At 37.5% G+C, this 14,263-nt stretch overlaps 1 protein-coding gene across 4 annotated transcripts in view; it reads right to left on the bottom strand.

Moving 5' to 3' along the window:
- The window catches only part of BRINP3 (BMP/retinoic acid inducible neural specific 3), a 399,028-nt gene extending 388,084 nt beyond the window's left edge, over positions 1 to 10,944 (bottom strand). For 2 of the 4 annotated variants that reach the window (XM_059413324.1, XM_059413327.1), the window contains exon 1: positions 10,858 to 10,944. The gene's annotated coding sequence lies outside the window, so the exon portion shown is untranslated. Of the gene's footprint in view, positions 1 to 7,626; positions 8,040 to 9,073; positions 9,190 to 10,857 lie in introns of those variants that run through there. The other 2 variants (XM_059413325.1, XM_059413326.1) reach the window with 2 other exon arrangements.
- Positions 10,945 to 14,263: the final 3,319 nt, after the last annotated feature.

The following is a 14,263-nucleotide window of genomic DNA, read 5'->3' as shown; positions in this document are numbered from 1 at the left end:
TTCCCTCAAAGAGAATTAGATTTGTAATATCAAAATTGAACATGTGTGAAAATAAAATGAGTGGTCAAGTATTAAATTTGCCTTTGTGGATTAATTAAAACAAAATGTACTACAAATACCAAAAAACCTGTAAGCCTCTTATGTACAATTGTTACATCTTTTCATTGTTATATTTCCAAGGTGTACCCCAGTGCAAACCATTGATCAATAAATACTTTTTAAAATGAACCAAAACTAACAACAAAAAGAGATGATTTACAATAAGCAAACCAATCCAGCAACAAGTAGTTAAATTTTTATCTACCATTCTCCAGTGCCCTCTAAACCACCATCTAAGGAGGGCATGTTAGAACTCTGTGTTTCTAGTTGAAGAATGCACATCTTACCATTTGCCAAAGATGCCGGGATGGCCAATATTTTCATGTGGTAGCTAGTCCTGTAGTGCCTGATATTGGTCGTATATTGTAGCTTGTCTGAAGTCTTTCCTGATAATATGCTCTATTTTTCCCGAACATACAAGTTTGAAAATATCTGGTATTCTCAAGGACCATTCTTGTCACTAGATTACTTTAACTTCTAAAATAGCTCAAATTGTCTTCAAACTTAGAAAGTTATAGAGAACTTAAGATACTAAATTTCAAAAGAAAAGCAAAGTGAGAGGTACCTGCATGGCTCAGTCTGTTGGGTGTCTAACTCTTGACTCTGGTTTAGATTGTAATCTGGGGGTCTTGGGATGAAACCCCACATTGGGCTCTGGGCTGAGTGGGGAGCCTGCTTAAGATTTTCTCTCACTCCCTTATTCTCTCTTAATCTCACAAAACAAACTGAGGGTTCCTGGGGGGAGGGGGGTTGGGAGAAGGGGGGTGGGGTTATGGACATTGGGGAGGGTATGTGCTATGGTGAGTGCTGTGAAGTGTGTAAAGCTGGCGATTCACAAACCTGTACCCTGAGGCTAATAATACATTATATGTTAATAAAAAAATTAAAAATTATCTTAAAAAAAAGATTCTCTCTCTTCCTCTCCCTCTATCCCTGATCCTATTCATGCTCTCTCTTTCTGTATCTGTCTCTCTAAAATAAATAAATATATTTTTTTAAAGAAGAGGAATATAAATCAATATGAAAAACAATTTATGTTCTTGAAAATAATTTTTACATAAAAAAGCCAGATTTTTGAAGGATATTATAAAGAAAGCATAAAAGGGACATTGTTATGTCTAACTGATTAGCTATACTGAGAGTATCAAGTATGCACTAGTGGTAATTTTTAAAATCATGTTGTCTGAACTTGTCAGAAATTACCTTCTAAATAATAACCACAGGTATCAATGTTATGGGAATTACCTGAAACTGAAATTTGGTAATAAATAAATTTTAATGAACAGTTAATAGTTGTGTAGTTTCAAATCCTGAGTAAATAAATTGTCATCTTCAATTTAGATCTCTACAAATCTATAGCTAAAATAGAGGAAAGCATGTTACATTTTTGTCACTTTTATGATGAAAGAATCATGCAGAGAGCTAGATAAAACTCTTGTTTACCTTACTGACTCAATATTATTGATGAGAAATAAATATTTTAAACAGTAAATCACAGCTATTTATATGAAGGCGCTGATTCTTTAAATCAGAATTGATTTTCTTAAATAGCAGCTGTCAAGCATAGGTTTAAAATGGAGTAATGACAGGAGTGATCTTTCATATTCATCCTGGCCTATCTTTTTATGATTATAAAACATCTGCATTTCATGGATGGATGACAGATACAAATGAAAACCTGCTAGAGTTCTGAGAGGGAATGTGAGTGTTCAAAGTTAATTTCCTCCATTGTTTTGTCACCATTCAAACATAATTAGCCAAAGTATAAAGATAGCTATACATTTAAAACATCAAGGGGCACCTGGGTGGCTCAGACTCTTAAGCAACGAACTCTTGATTTCAGCTCAGGTCATGATCTGAGGGTCGTGGGATCAAGCCCTGTCTTCGCTGTGCTCTCAGCAGGGAGTCTACTTGGTATTCTCTCTCTCCCTCTCCCTCTCTAAAAAAATAATAATAAAAATTTTAAAAAGTCAATAATCTGTGCCCGATCTAAAAGTTCTCAAATAAGAAGGGATATATTACAAAAATCTGTGTGTTCCGGGAAAAGAAGCTTATAAATCCATAAGCTATGTTTCCACACAAGGGGAGAAAGATGCTTAAAATAAGTACTTTATAAAAAAATAAAAAGAAGTTTTAAATTTAATTTTAAAAGATATGCGGAGTATCCCTTAAGAATTTGTTCAGGAGTCCCTTTTCTTTAGCTATAAATTTTAAGTTTCAATTCACAGAGAAGACTGGATTCCCTTCTCTGTGTTCACAATGTGAAAATGTTGTTTTTGGGTAATTGTTGAAACTTTTCATAAGCACAAAAGAGCACAGCTTACAAATTGGGAAACACATATTCCATAATAATTGCTATTTCAATAAAGTTTTTGAGTTAATGTTAAGTTGTTTAAAACTCCTTTTGGAATGAAATTTGTAAAAAGAAACAACAACAACAACAAAAAAACACACCCAACTTTCTAGTTGTTACTGTTGTTGATTAATAATAGACAGATCCTTTTTATTCTATTTTGGAGACTTCTGGTCTGTCACATTATTCCATAGTATAATCTCCAAAACAATACTTACCACATTTATAAAATGTACTTAACTTTGTCTTTGTTTATTAGTGACGGGTCTGAATGAACAATCAAAAAGTCATGCAATTTGAATGTTTTGTGTAAGCTATACTTAGCCTATATGTTAATCTTTGCCATTACATAAAAAAAATATTGAGAGAAGCATGAGTTAATTATCGAAAAGGATCATTTTTTAACAACTTTGCTGCAAAATTTATGTACCCTTTAATGATTTTCTTCTAAAAATTTAAACTGTTTATTGTTTAACAGGTGTTCACTTCTGAAAAAGACTGTTCTATCATCTCTATGTAAATTTAGAGGTCTGATTTTCAAACCATCAGAAATGTTACCTACTAAAGACATGAAAGACACTTAAATGTATTGTCTACACCAGGACTTCCTGATTGAATTAATTTTGTTCTATATTTACTTTAGCTACAACAGAAGAAGCTTCTGCACACAGTATTAAATTGCATATCTGAGAGCTGTTAAGAAAAACTTGTATCTTAAAAGGTTTCTCTATCAAAGATATCACAAATTACAAAGAACACATATATACAACATGTGATTCGATAATCTGATGCTTGATTGAACGTAGTTTTAATTTTTTTAAATATTTTTTTAGTTAGATTAAATCACTTTTTCCCCAAACTACCTTGCATCTGTGGACATCATCTGACACATTTTAAAGAAAATGTTTTCCAGTTGTGAGAATAAGTGTTTAATGAATCTATAAAGTAACAGTGTGCTTATATTCTGGCCACTATTTGACAGCGAAAATCTAAAATGCATGCCTACTCAGTTCTGCTCTTCCCAAGGCAAGATTGTTTTTTAATAGTGCAATATTCTAGAGATAGCTTTTAAAATTAACAAAATGCAAGACTTCAGAAAAGTTAATAAAAAACAGCTCAATCCTGATGAGGTTGGCTGATATTCACAGAAATCAGGGAGAATAAGTCTATCTATAAGTATTCTTTCACAATAACTCTATAATGGAATTTAAATGAAACACACCATTATGAGACAATAATTCTTATATAGCAGAGAGCTACAATACATTTGAATGTAATGTTAACATATTTATTAATTTAATCAATAAATGGGTATTTTATAGATTTAATTTGCTGGAACTATAACATGGTAGCTTCTTTATTAGCTATTAAAGGGAATTTGTTATGCTTTGGGTGCTTTCAAAGGCATCTATATCTGAGTAAATTAGGGTTTAGGCATTAAAAGAAACACTCCTAAAACATTAATTATAAATAAAAATAGGTCTAACTGAAGATAAAGGCTATTTTTAACTGAAAATTTAATAAAAAGTAAAAATTGTGAGAAATTATACATTGTGTTTAAGAAATAACAATGTATATGGAAGAGTAAGAATCTATGAGACCTCTTAATTTTTTAGGATGTATGTCATTTTTCAACATCTGAATTTACACTTTCTTGGTTAAAATGAAATATTTTAAAAATCAACACAACTATTTGTTTCATGGTAAATACCTAGGAATCCAGTCAACTCATTAAAATATATTAGTTTTATTTTTCAATCTTAGGGGAAAAGAAATTGGTTAGAGAATCATAATTGGGTTTATTTCAATTATAGAGCATCAACTAGCTATTCATGATTAGTTATTTTGAATATAAAATTGAAAAATATCCTAGAATTGTATGCATGAATACTTTATTTCATATATTAAATATAGAAAAGTGGATTCATAGTTTATGACATCATAATCTGTAGAGATTTTGTAACTGGACAGTTGTACATATGAGTAATTGGATACCAATGTTCTTAATAACTCATCAAATATGTTCTGAAATGATAATAATGAAAGATTTAAAATGTTATTGATGAGGATATTTGATGACCAATATAAAATGGTTACAGTGGGTGTTTGATATCACTTAAAAAAATAAAAGAATGATTGAAGAAACTTCCAGATATATTTTCAACAGAAAAGTCATTACTGTTCATGATAAAATTTCAGCTTTAGAGAATCTTTTTTTTCTATACTACAATAAGTATTATTACGTTATCCCCTTCTTTTAATAATCTATTAGCAATCAATAGTATTCAAACCCAAATTATTTTTGTTTTTCTTTAGAACTTATGGACTGTAAATATTAAAATCATAAAACCATATAACAGTGAATAGAGATACATTCCTAAATGTTTAAATGAAAATATCCAAGTAGTTGCTAAATTAAAACATTAACAATGTCAGACATCTCCTAATTTATTCTGGTAAACTGAATATTAATTTATAAATGATGCTTGAAAAGTCTGATTTTTTTTAGTTTTTCCACTTTTAAGTTGCTACATGTGAATATTTTTATCTTGCTTTAATCAAAGTGACAGGAATTATCAGGTTAATAGTATAAATTTGATAAGAAATCAGACTTTCTTTTCACTAAATGATACTGAAAAGTTAATCAAGAGTAACTATTTTTGTAAATGTGACTACTGTCCCAGAACTGCATAAAAGCCAAGGTAAATATAATATAATTAAGAACTAATGTGACTCAAGGAATGTATTCTTGAACTTGTTTTGTTTTTTAGCTACACAATATCAAAACAAACAGAAAATATCGTTTAAACCCATTAGAAACCATAACACCATAGACCAATAGAGACTAAGTATATTTGATACTAATTTTTTTTTTTAAGTTGTCAACCTCATTACTTTTTTCATGGAATGAGAACTTTAACCAAAATGAAAAAAAAATTAAATGTAAATGATATCTTCTCAAAATACAGTTTTTTTCATTGCATGTTTGTCTATTTAAGGCATCATCACTTCTTATGTCATTTATCTGTAACAATGCTATAAAGGAGATATTATTTTCCTCAGGTGAAAGTTGAGAAAAATAAATGAAGAGTGGTCAAGAAATTTCACTAAGCTCGTATTTAGGAAGTAGAACTGGAACTGACATTGAGGAAAGAATCCTAAAACCATCTTACTCTACATTTCAAGATAACCCACTGTTAAGAGCAAAGAGAAAAATGTTGAGATCTTAGAAGCCTACCTCATTAATCATAAGTCATAGTCATAATATCCAAATACCTTTGTGATATTTTTTCATGAAAGCTAAATTTGTACTCAACATGCCACAGATTGGTGTTACATTGCTGTTTGTATCTAAACTTCAGACTAACACCTGATTTTTAGATGACTGGAATTTCAGACACTTATTCTGGTCAGTAACTGCTCATTTTAGTGATAATATGAAAAAAATCAAAATAAGAGGGAATATAGGAAACTGAAGCATAGGTTGATAACAAAGTATCAAAGTTTTGAAGTCCCACCCATTAAGTTCTTTGCACTTGTAGAGAGAAACACACAAAGGCACTAATCTGAAAAGAAATTCCATGTTTATTTAAAGAACATACAAACCTAGTAATAAGGTTAATTTTGTATATGAATATGTATATAGAGTTACACACACACACATACGTACACACTCTCACAAACACACACATTCTTTTAGAATCCCAAGGTTTCTTCCTACCTAGGTTTGATCTACTTATCTGTAATATGCCAATCATTTTGCATGAAGAAAACCAAGATATACTGTATTTTATATTTGAAAAGCCTACAACTCCATTATAATGTTGAGTTTAGGAAAATATTTCATGAGGCACTAGAATACATTCTATCTGATTAAGTGATAAATGAAATTAATCATATATGTGTCATGTATATTTCATGTGGAAAACATTATTAAGCAATGTAGATTTAAATAAATATGTTCTCACCCACCCAAAAGTGGGCGTTCTCACACACACACACACACACACACACACTGAACATGTTCATTACAATAAAACTCTAGAAGGCAAAATGCAAAAGAATTGAGGAATTGAAACTCATTGACAAATTACTTTCTCTACTGAAGTAAAAACTACCTCTTTCCTCAAACTCCCTTTTAAGAAAAGCACTGTAACTTTGCAATTTTATGACCCAAAGTTTCAATTATCTTTCTTATATTTTCAAGATGCTATCAGTGAGCCTTACAAGCAGAAAAATTATTGATCAGGGGATCCATTTCAATAAATGTAAGCACTAAAAATATTTCCAGAGAAAATCTTAAATACAATATCTTAGAAAAGAGAAAATATTAGAAATAAATGGAATAGTTTAAGGGTTGTGCTTTATTAATTTTTTGCTTCATTTTGTGGGGACTCCAGACTCCTTCAACATGTAAGCAGAACATCACAAAACATTATCAATAATAATAACAAAACTTCATACACTCAAAATATTTTGTCATTTTAAATAAGTTTTCTGTCTAATCTAAATAGGAGAAATTTATGGACTGCATCGACAAAATCTGGAATTTAAAAAGGCCTTATTTATGGAAGATTTACTATAATTTTCTGATTTATTTTTTTCAGTTTCTAACTGGTTTTCCAGACCAAAGATTTCTATACTAGGGTCACAAGTAACATAGCCTTAGGCAAGCCCTTTTCTTATCCTGTTTGAAAACCCAACCAACCTCTACCCCAAGATTTTTTTTTTTGAAATTGAGACAGTAACAGGGCTATAACCCACTACACATTTCTCTCAAGTAGTCAGAATTAAATTACTAGTTCAAGATGCCCTTTATAATTCTCCAGTTGTCCTTATATTAAGGTCTGTGACCTTAACAAGGAGCACTATTTCAAGGCATTTCTGCAACTACTATTTTACATACTTCATTAGGGCTATGCATCTCTTCCTCCAACTCTGTACCTTCCCATTTCTTCCCTTCACCTCTGCCCAGTGTATGATTTTTGTAACATTGTTAAGCATTTAAATGGATTTAAAGGGTTCACCAACATGAATACTAAGAAGTTATGCATCATAGCAGAACCATCTGAAAATACATGTATCCCATCGCTTGAAACAGGGAAACATTATCCCAGGATGGGTCACATACAGGTTATATGATTGTCAATAAAATATAGACATTCAGTCCTTACCTGCTTAACTGCATGATGACAAACAAATCTAAACAGCATGCAAAAGTCCCCAAATTCTGAATCTGTCTTCCAAGCGGTTGTGACAGTTTTATACCCTGATGCTCTCTTCTTTGCTTACATGCATCTGACTGGCTAGGATATTTGTAAGCAATACTAGGGTTCTCTTGCAACCCCAGGCTCCTCTTCCTCTTTTCAAGCCTCTGGCTGGCATCTCACACAGCTCGAAACGGGCATCTCCGGAGGTAAAGCCTCCCCAGCGATTCCCAAACGGATTCCCATTAGAAGGAGGTCTCTGTTCTACAAGGCTGATCACGTTCTCGACCTGGTGCAGAGTAAAACACTCTCTGGTTCAACTCTTAGGGGCTGGGAGCACAGCCATCAGAGACCTAAACTCTCTGCCACTGCTTGGCTGCGGAAACGGCAGGAACCCGCGGCCGAGGGGCCCCCCCCCCCCCCGGGGGGCCCCCGGGGGGGCCCCCCGGGCCCCCCCCCCCCCCCCCCCCCCCCCCCCCCCCCGCCAACCTCCAGAAAAAGGGACACAGAAAAATAAAAGCCCAACTTGAAAGTGCGTCTCATATAAGCCAGAGGGTTCCCAACCTCACTCTTTGCTTCAACTTCAACCTTGTATTCCAAGCTCCAGCTCTAATTTGAAAGCCAGCTCTCCGCATCCCCCACACACACTCCACCTCCCCCCCAGATTCCCCAGTTGGGGACTGACCAGTCGGTGAAGGCAGAGAGAGGGAATGACGAGCAGTGATACTCAAACACAGAGCCTGAGAAGTCAGTGAGCAAGCTTAAGCTCGACTAAGCAAGGGGATGAACAAGGCGATTATGGTTTCATGAAGCAGGCATGCTGAAAAGCCGTCATTTATGAGTCTTAGGCTATAGCTCATTAAAAATAATAAATAAATAAATAAACAAACAAATAAATAAATAAGTAAATAAAATGCAAATGCAAAAGGGCGTTGATAAGAGTCTAGTGCTCCCAAGTCTGTCCTCTCAGAAAAGAGGTTTTGCTCAAGTTTGGCCCAGAGCAGCCTGGAAATGGAGCGTGAGGCACCGAGGCGACCCCCCCCCCCGACCCCCCGGCGCGCCCTACGCACCGGAGCTGCCCGTGCCCACCCCGAGCACAGCGAGCCGCAGGGGCTGAGTGCGGAGCCTGCGCTAGCCCCGCAGCGTGCGGGACCCGCTCCCTGCCCGCGCCGCCATCCCCACACCCAGCACCCAGCCCAGCGCCCGCGGCCGGCCAGGCGACCGGACACCTTGTCGTCCGCGCTCCCCGCGCCCAGGTGGCTTAGGCGTTGCCGGGAGCTGCGGAGAAATCGCCAGGCTCGGTCGCCTGTTGCTAGCCCTCCGCTGAAAGCGTCCTTGGCGGCGCAGCCTCGCGGACCTAACTGTCCCCCTCGCAAGCTGGAGTTTCAGGCTCCATACAGCAGAGCGCACTTACCTACCAGCGTAGGGCTGGGCTTGACTGGAGTAGACTAGGCTAAGAAGGAAAGATCTGACTGCACTGAAAGTTGCGTTTGGGGGTTGTGTGTGTGTGCGTGTGTGTGCGTGTGTGTGTGTGTGTGTTTACCCCCCACCCCCTTCCACCCCTGCGCAATAGCACCAGTCCTCCAAAGAGGAATCTTGAATTGGTGAATTATGCCAAGCCCTCGTTTCTGAAACTAGAGTCGCGGCATCTGATGGCACTTGTCAGGCAGGACGACCAGACTAGGAAGGAGAGACCAGGTAGAAACTAGGGACGGGTGAGGGGCGCCTAGTGGTGCGGACCACAGTCTCAGCCCTGCTCTGATGGGCTGGTGGTGGGAGCCGAGGGGGGAAGCCCTTGAATCCTGAGACTGGGGGCTGGGGTGACGCTGCAGCTGGAGTACTTTTATGTCTGGAAACTAAAAGGGCTTTTGAATTAAAAACAAAACAAAACAAACAAACAAAAAAAAACATTACTTAGATCGTCGCGTCAGCCATCAATGAGGACGGGGATAGCTCTTTCTGAGAAATTTTAAAAAGAGAGAGAGAGAGAAGAAAAAAAGAAAGGAAATGAAGGGGAAAAAAGAAAGACATAAGGAAAGAAAGAAAAGCTTAAACAATAGGTTCTCACCTCCATCTACCCCAATAAGGAGAAAATGTAGAACCCAGGAACTTGTTTTGATGGGGGCTGGGTAAGGGGGAGGGGGTGTCACAGGAAAACTCTAAAACCTTAGTATGTATTAGAGACTGCAATACATGTAGGCTTGACATTTAATTAATACCACGTCCTTGTCAATATGTGAAGTAAAAGCTAAGATTTAAATGTTCCTCAGCATACCTATACTTAAAGGGGAAGTGATACTCATAATGTCAGGTAAACCCATAAAAAATGTTCATAAAAGCAAAAAACACTGACGCTTTAACATACTTATTAAAAATTGAGTCTGGGGGTTGAACAAGTGTGAAGAGTGAGGTAATTAATTTTTTAATATAAAGTCTGTCCCTGATTTTCAATTTATTAGAATCCAGATAATCAGTGCTTTCTTCTGATAGCCCTCTTCCTCTGAAATGAGCACTCCGTGTCCAATTAGCTGTTCATCAGCTAAATTCACGAAATCAGAAATGTACTAAATATGATGTCTGAATTGAAATGCAATGCCCACAATAATGTGTTCATGTGTGATTTGGGATATTGTAAGAAAAAAAAAAAATGGTGCACTTCAAACTCCCACTCTTCTTCTTACCGTAGAGTGGCTATTAGTGTTTAGTGTCCTGCTAAACCCATAAAAATACACTTTACAAAAGTCTTCCTTCAGTCATGTAATTGCTTGCAATGAACAAATGCTGACCTGAACAACCTTCTGAAGATCAGAAACCAGTGAACTTTCTCAGACCCTGAAATTGTGAGAAGGTTTAAGCTTACTCTTAGATAAACATATAAAATGTGACCTTTCAAATGGCACAAGAATGTGTGCCAAGAAGCATTAATGGGAGGGGGGAGGAATGGTTAATGTTTCCTATAACCTGTAATATAAAGGAAGACAGAAATAAATAATGTAAAAGGTGATGGGATAATTCATTACGTGGGCTCTATCTTAGTAGCACAATTGCAACTAATATACTAATTAATGAACAGTCGCATAGATCTTTGAGTTCCGAAAGTAACAAAAATATCTTTACAATGAGATATTGCTGAAACAAAGCTTATTTAAAATAACACTAGCAATCAATTTCTAATAAAATATAAGGAGAATAACTTACCAGAGGACATTTCAGGAAGCAAGATGACTGTGAGAAAAATATATCCAGGATGCAAACAGATATTCCATGATCTTCCAAATCAAAATAGGGATGAGCTGCAGGGTGGTGGAACTTTGAAAAAATCAGCAGTTCCTGGTGGCATGTAACCACCTAAAAACCAGTTACACAGAAAGCCATGAACCTCCAAGGAAAAGAAAAAAATGTGCGAGAGGTGCCTTTTATTTTGGGGGTTGGGGGCTTATTTGTAATGATCCTTAGGCAGACAAAGTGAAATTTACTGACTGTGCATGCCCACACCGTGGGGGGAAAGAGAAGCTGTGTAACCCCGGAGAACAGGAGTTGAAATACAGATAAATCTGCAAAGAGAAGTAAAAGGATGTGTTGAAGACAAGAGATAAAGAGAGAACTAGTGAGCAAGGCTCTAGTCATCCTGAAAGATACAGCAGCAAGAATGATTGAGGCTGCTGAGAAGGATCCAATGAGAATTCAAGAGGGCACTGCTTCTCAAATCCTGCTCTGATCTTCCCACTCTCAGTTCTTTAAGAGTTACCTGCGCTGGGAACATGATTATTAGGATTAATAGTATTCCATCAGTGTGTTTCACTAGGATTTCCCTTGAACTCCCTCGCTCGCAGCGACTGAGGGAGGCGTAGTAAGGAAGCCCAGCACAGCCAACCCCCCCCCCCCCCAAATAAACCACTGTGGTCACTTTAGGATGACCAAATCATCAGCGATTTGCATGGGGTGGGGGAGACGGTGGGGGTCGAAGGGCTGAAGATGCGGATGAGGCCGAGTCGCCGGGCGCTTTCGGGGGCGCTGCGCCGAGGCGCAGGCAAGGGGGCGCGGAACCGCGGTTACGAGCTGCCGGGGCGGCAGCAGGAGCGGTTTTCTCCCAGGTCGGGTTTTCTCGGAGGATGCTGCAGCCGGCGACTCGAGGCCATTCACCTCCATCCGAAACCTCAGCTCCAAACGCCTTGTTTTAGAAGCTAGAGCTTGGGAGGCTCCGAGGACGGTTCCGGGGGGAGGCGGGTGACAGGCGGTGAGGCTCTCGCGTCCTCTCTGAGTCCTGCCCAGGGACCGAGGGAGAGGGTGCTAGCAATGGCTTTGCTGCCGAACGCGTGGTCTTGCCATTTTCGCGTCCCGATACGGCCCACACGATCGCCCGATCGATCGGGTAAGATGAGCTTTATGCCTTCTCTCTTTTGCGCTCCTTGGTTCCGTCCCTTCTCGGAGCCCAAACCCGAAACCCGAATCCTAGGTTCTCTCCTCTCTCTGTCTCTCTCTCTCTTTTCATTGAAGAACTTCCCTTCCCTCTTGGAAACCTACTTCCCCAGGGAATTGCTTGTGTGACTGAGGGGCCGGTAATTCTCTTTGCAGATGATTTATATTTTGGCCGTGAAAGGGTTCCCCCTCGCCACCCTCGGTACCCTCCTTAGAGAAGATCCCTCCCTCCCCATGGGTTCACTCCCCGAGCTCGGATCTGGATGAAGAGCGCCGTGGGAGTCTTTTGCCCTCTGCTCGGTCTTCCTCTGGACCCTGATGCTTAAGCATTATCCGCCTCTCTCGCTCTCTTTTTAGAAATAGGAGGGAAAGGTAGAGTGGAAAATTGATTTCTTGCAGAGACTGAGGCGCCGAATGATAGAGGGAATAAACATATGCCCTGGATAAAAATGTTCTTGGTAAGTAATCTTATTTTCTGCGGTTGAAAAGGAAACACATTGCTTCTCACTGCCCCATCCCCCACTCCATTCATTTATTTGCTCTCTGTATGTAAATCACGAGCTGGGTCAGTGCAAATTTTCTTTTCCTCCTTCCTCGGAGAATAGCAACATGTAAGGGTGAATTTGAACTAGGGGGCTTTTAAGGAGGCCCTAGGAAGGCTTGAAGGCTCTTCATTTCTTACACTCAAAACCTACACACAAGTAAAGCTGATTTCTGATTGCTTGCAAGAAGAGGATTTAAATACCTCCTTTATTTCTTACTGTTTTTTCTTTCTGAAAATAAAATAGTTTCAGGTGGTAGCCCCATGTCCAAGGTTTTCGTATCCCTTGGCCATGTTCTAAACTTCCATTCCAGAAATAAGAACGTGTATTAAGCTAAAACTTAATCAGTAAGCTTTAAGTTAAAGAGAAGTTAGAGCTCTAGTGCCCCTTACTAATGTGTACATCTTTGTTCCAATTCTTGGATCAGATACAAATTATTAGCATCCAAGATAGCTGTTTGCATGTTGTGATGATTCCTATAAATCCAGAAAGCCCTCTGGTTTTCATGAGTCTAGAGCACCCCCAGCCTGCATTTGCTTATTATGTGAAGAGTGTAAAAGTAGGAGGAAGCCAAACAGCCCTGGATAGTGCTTACATCATATGTCACTAAATGTGCAGAATAGTACATCTTGCAAATTTGTGTGAACTTGGTTTATAAAGTGCCAGCTGACCAATTCGGATGTGAAAAACTAAAGGCGAATTGTTCTAAGAGAAATTATTGCAATTTTGCGTTAGAGAATGTATTTTACTGGTGTAATATCTATATTACTTTTTTCTCCATTATTGTTATGGTTTATAGTCTACAACTCTTATTCCCAAATTTTATTGATAAAGAATAAGCTAATCTGCACAAAATTTATTTCTGATATAAATAGGATAACCTTAATCCCAAATATCTGATATTAAAATTCCATTGATAAGAAAAGACTTCATTTCAGTTCAACAGTTTCCTTGAAATCTACTAGGAAATCACAGAAGAGATATAGTCAAGTATCGTATTTCAACAGTAAAGCAACCTGTGCATGTATCTAGTATCTAGTATCTAGTCTTTATTACTATCAAAATTGTCCAGGGAAAAAATTTCATGCGTGTATAACTTTTTTTTTTCTTTCTTTCCTTAGGCTGTGTTCCTGCCCTAATAAGGATCTAGACCAGAAGACTTTCTTCAGTCATCAAATTTTACCCAAAAGATTACTATTGTGTTATATATGTCTGTTTTACACAGGTTGACCAATATTGGTAGGGGGATCTGAGGTACACACAAGGAGGTTGAATGTCTTTAGATTTGTTACAAATTCAACCTTAACAATTGTGATATATAGAAAGCATACTTTGCATATATGATCTTCTTATGCTGTCTAAACCTACTTACCTAAATTGCTATTCAAAAAAATACAGTTGTTTGTTGAGGACCCAACCTGACTTAAGTCAGAAAATGTAACATTAAAATTTTTTTTATATGTGAAATGATTGTGAGGTTGCTATTCTTTTAAATATTTGGAGAATAAAAAGAACAGGATAAATACATTAATTTTGTGGTCCATGGTTCCTTAACTTTAACAAATTTTATAGCACTTAAAGTTTATTAAACTATCTAAGTATTTAGCATTATATTAAAGTTCGATGAACCTCAAAATAGAGCC

This window comes from Mustela nigripes, chromosome 10 (genome assembly GCF_022355385.1).
Source record: "Mustela nigripes isolate SB6536 chromosome 10, MUSNIG.SB6536, whole genome shotgun sequence".
In the NCBI taxonomy this organism is placed as follows: Eukaryota; Metazoa; Chordata; class Mammalia; order Carnivora; family Mustelidae; genus Mustela; species Mustela nigripes.
Note: the sequence above shows the minus strand (reverse complement) of the source record. Positions and strands in the feature narration are given on the sequence as shown.